Source organism: Penaeus monodon, chromosome 14, assembly GCF_015228065.2.
Source record: "Penaeus monodon isolate SGIC_2016 chromosome 14, NSTDA_Pmon_1, whole genome shotgun sequence".
NCBI lineage: Eukaryota > Metazoa > Arthropoda > Malacostraca > Decapoda > Penaeidae > Penaeus > Penaeus monodon.
Window position 1 is genome coordinate 17,322,276 of NC_051399.1, and position 5,000 is coordinate 17,327,275.

Below are 5,000 nucleotides of genomic sequence, written 5' to 3' on the forward strand. Positions count from 1 at the left end.
ATATTTTTAATATATAAAATATATATATATATATATATATATATATAAATAAAAATTGGTGTGTGTGTGTGTGTGTGTGTGTGTGTGTGTGTGTGTGTGTATACATATACATGAATATGTGTATATATGTATATATCTATATATATGTATATATACACACGTTTATACATATATTCATGTATATATGTACATGGATATATGTATATATGTGTTTATGTACACACCACACACAGAAACAGCCACACACACACACACACCACCATGTGTATATATATAATATATATTTTATATATATAATATATATATATATATATATATATATACATACATGAACATGTATTTATATGTACTTCATCATCATCAAAGGGGCTAACGCAGACGGGGGCGCATGGCCGCATCCTCCCTTCGCTTCCAGCCACGAGGATCCCTCGAAGCGAGTCTTTAAGCAGGCCCACAGCCCATCTCTAATTCCTCGCGACAGATCTCGTCGAGCTGCCTAAGCCATGGTCTCCTGGGTCGTCCCACAGGCCTTCTCCACCCAGGGTTGTCTCGCAGAGAGACAACCTGATGAGCAGGGTCGTCCATAGGGAGACAAGCTAGGTGGCCATATAGCCTGAGTTGGTGATCCCGGATTATGCAAGTAACAGGTCCCATGCCAGTCTCACGGTGTAACCAAGACGAGACTCCAAGACACTGGATAATGTCCAGATTTCGCTTCCATAGAGCAAAACTGGCAGTATCAAGGTTTTGAAGACACGCAGCTTGGTCCTTCTGTATAGGTATTGACATCTTCATACGCTCTTGTTGATCGAGTTCATAGCTCCTGTTGCCAGACCAATCCGTCTATTGACTTCTTGGTCTGACAGCCCAGAGGTATGGACTACACTACCAAGGTATGTAAAACTCTGTAACTTCAACATCCTCGCCGCAAGCATGGATCGCCTGAACGGGTTCCCCTAACAGGCACCCAAAATCCTGAATCTTAGTCTTGGTCCAGGAGACCTATATATATATATTTTATATATATATATATATATATATATATAGGTATATATATAAATATATATGTATATATATATATATATTTATATATATTTATTTATTTATATACATATTTTACATACATTCCTTAGTTTCAAAACTAAAGAAAACAAGACAGTTCTTTTTTCAAATACTAGGAATAAGTGAGACCAATTGGAAATGTAATGGAAGTTTCAAAACTAAAGAAAACAAGACAGTTCTTTTTTTCTGGAAAAGAAGAAAGGAAATTATAGTCACGGAGTTTCTATGATTCTCACGAAAAAAAACTACAAATGCACTAAATTTGGGTACAGCCCAATAAATGATCGCATTTTAAAAATCAGAATACAAGCAAAAACCTCATAACATTAGTATTATACAATGCTACGCACCAACCAACATTGCAAGTGATGAAGAAATGGGAAAATTTTTATAACACTCTCCAAGAAACTTTAGACACAATCCCTAACAGAGATGTAAAAGTAATAATGGGAGACCTCAACGCCAAAGTAGGCAAAAAGGATCTAAAAAATGACACCGGCCTTGGAGATATAAATGAAAGAGGTGAAGATTTTATTGAATTCTTAGTACAAATAATCTAGTTTAGCCAATACATTGTTCCAACACCACCCAAGACACTTGTACACGTGGTTTTCACCAGACAAAATTGACTACTTTGTGCTGAACCAAAAATGGAAAAGTTGCATAAAAAATGCCAGGACAAGACTTGGTCCATGGAAAATGGCCACCAACATAACTTCATTTTCAAAAAGCTAAAAAAGAGGGGCGTCCAACACCACCCTAAACCCGACACAAATCTTAAAACAATTACAGAATTCAGTGTCAAACAAATTTGAAGTACTCAAAAATGTAAAGATAAAAACCCCCAAAATGATTGGGGGGAAAAGGAAAAAAAACTTTTGCTGAGCACTGCTTGGGAAACTATCCCCCCCCCCAAAAAAAAAAGAAAATTCCCCCGGTTTCGAAAAAAACAAATGAAATTAAAAAAGAAGATGCCTAAAATCAAAGGTATCAATAATCCGTTGAGAAGAAATTTTAAAAAAACAAAAATACAAAAATTAAAAGTTATTGCGACGAGATAAGGAAAAATTTTTAAATGAACATTGCCAGAAAATTGAAAACTGTTTCATAAATAAGACAACTAAAAACTTTTATCAAGGAGTAGAAACATCACCGAAAATTTAAACTTACAATGGACACTATAAAAAACTGGATGGACTTGTTTATTGAGGGAAAAGAAGTCAAAGTGAGGGAATCAATTTTTTTCCCCCAATAAAAAAAGAATAAAGACTAACAAAAAACTTTAATTAGACTAAAATGACAGCAAAGATGAACCACCCCCCTGCAGCAAGTTAAAAAAAGCCAAAAAGGGAAATTAAAAATAACAAGATCCCGGGATAGATAAAATAACCGGACAAACGGGAAGCTGGCGGGGGGTTTTTGGGAAATATTCTAAAAAACTTTGTACAAAAATAGGGAAATGAAAGAAGTGGCCAGAAGACGGGGTAAAATCGTTTTTGTCCTACCTAAAAAAGGTGACGCACCCCAATGCAAAAAAAGGACAATTGCTTAAAAAGTCACGCAGCAAAATTTTGTTGAAAATTTTGCTAAAAAGAATGAATTTAAGGGAAAAGAAATAGAGACGAAAAAGCACGTTTTCGCCCGGAAAAGGCCCAGAAACCGATTCAAATCTAAAATTTGTCATAGGAAAAATAAGAACATCGAAAGACCTATACCGTGTTTCATCGATTACTAGAAAACTTTTGTACTGTTGATCACGGACCTCGGGGAATAACTGAACGATGTGAGGTTTCCAAACGCACATCCAACTAATGGGGCCAGTATGACCAACAAAAAAGCAACGTAGGAACCCCTTGTGGTTTCAGGGTAGCCCAGATTAGTTTTGATTGCCAGCTACATGAAAAGCAACAATGCTAGATAAAGTTGGACAGCGAGCGAAGGGTGGCTTGTTTTTCTGATGCCAAAAAAACTAAGATCATGAAGATTAGGATGGCCCGGGAAAGAAAAATGATGAACATGTACAATCAAGGAGGGTTGTGGAAATGTGAAAGAGTTCCTTATCTTGGAGCGTTTTAATAAAACATAAAGTTCACCCGGAGATAAAAAAAAGAATTCCATTTCCAAAAAAAACCACAATGCTCTAATAAAACCTGGAAAAACCGAAGCATTACTTACGGGAAAGTGAGGGTTTTTGATCTATTAATTTTTTCCCCAAATTTCTCATATGGTCTGAGTGTTGGGTGCTGAAGAAAATAGACAAGAAAAGATCAAAGTTTGAAAGGGGGTTTTCAGAGAGTATAGTATTAATGGACGGAGAAGAAAACGAATGATGAAGGCTGAGAAAAAAAAAATTGTAAAGACGGCTGTTTAAAACTTTACAAAAGGAAAAAAAAGTTTTTTGGTCATGTGATGAGGGGTAAAAATATTGAGAAAAACTTTCCCGACAGGGATGGTGATAGGGGAAAAAGGGAAAAGGGAAACCCAAGAAAACTGGCGACATCAAAGAATTTGCGGGCGTCAGGTCAAGTGGAAAAAAAAAACGCAAAATCGAGTGGTTGGGGAAGGGTGGGGGGGAGAGGTCCACGCGCTCAAACAGAGCATTCCGTTTTTGATGATGTTTAAAATTTTTTAAAAAATATATATAATAAATATATATAAAAAGGTTTGCGGTGGCCGAGTGGTTATATATATATAAAATATATATAAATATATATATTTAAAATATATTTTAATATATATCTCTTTAACGGTAGGTTCATGTCTAAAACCGCCGGGGTCCAGCATGATATTTAAATTTTGTATTTTTTCATTTTTGGAGCTCTTGGATTGAGTAGGGGTTTGGGGCCCCCATTTCCCTTTTTCCAGGGAGAGTGCCGGTGTTCCCTTTTTTTAGGTAATCATTCTCTCTATTTTAGGGGGGTTGGGCCCCACACTGACTCGGGGGGCTGGTTTGGGCCACCCAGTGGTAGGTAGGCAATCGGGGGGGAAGTTCCTTTGCCCAAGGGCCCAACGCGTCGGCCTGGGACCCCCAAACCCCTCAAAACTCAGTTGCCTTTGTGACAGTTTGAGTCTCCCTGCTCAAAACATTGGCCACCGGGGCCCCTTGACGATCAGGGTTTTCCATGATTTTTTTTTCCCAATTTAGAGGGGGTGGTTTGCCATTCCCCTTCCCCCCGGTGTTTTTTTTCGATTTCCCCATCTCTATTTACCCGGCACGTTGGGCCCGGTTTGGGCCACCCAGGGGCTGGTGGGCAATCGAGGGGGAATTTCCCTTTCCCCAAAGGGGGAAACAACGGCGGGCCCGGGTGCCCTCAAAAACCCTCGAACTCAGATTCCGTCGTGCAGTTTAAAGCCCCGACGCCCTAAACCATTCGGAAACCCGGGCCCCATATATAATATATATATATATATATATATATTATAAAATAATTTTAATATATTATTATTATTATACAAAAATTTATTAAAATTACTTTATATTATATATATATATATATTATATATATATTTTAAATAAAATATATATATATATATAAATATTTTAATATATAATATATATATATGTTTCTTCTTCTGTCTTGTCTTTATCTGTATCGCACATTTGCCCCTGAAGCTACATTTCCTTTAAAGACCAAGTCCCAAATTTTACCGTTCCCAGAGACGGGCCGTTGTCTCGTCGTTTTTTTGCACGTTCCTTAAGCCATTTTTCTCAAAAATGTCGTTCACCGAAAAAGAAAGCCCAATATTCCCTTTAGAGAGAAAAAAAAAATAAAAAAGAATAGGTGCAGAAAAAGAGGGGGGGGGGGGGAAAATTTGTGGGAAACAAAACGGGAAAATATTGAGGATAGAATTTCAGGGGGGGGGCAGGGAAAACCCAATGGAGAGAATGGGTTACATATAGACACCCTACAACCGTTTAAAGGCAAGGGTTTCCAAAT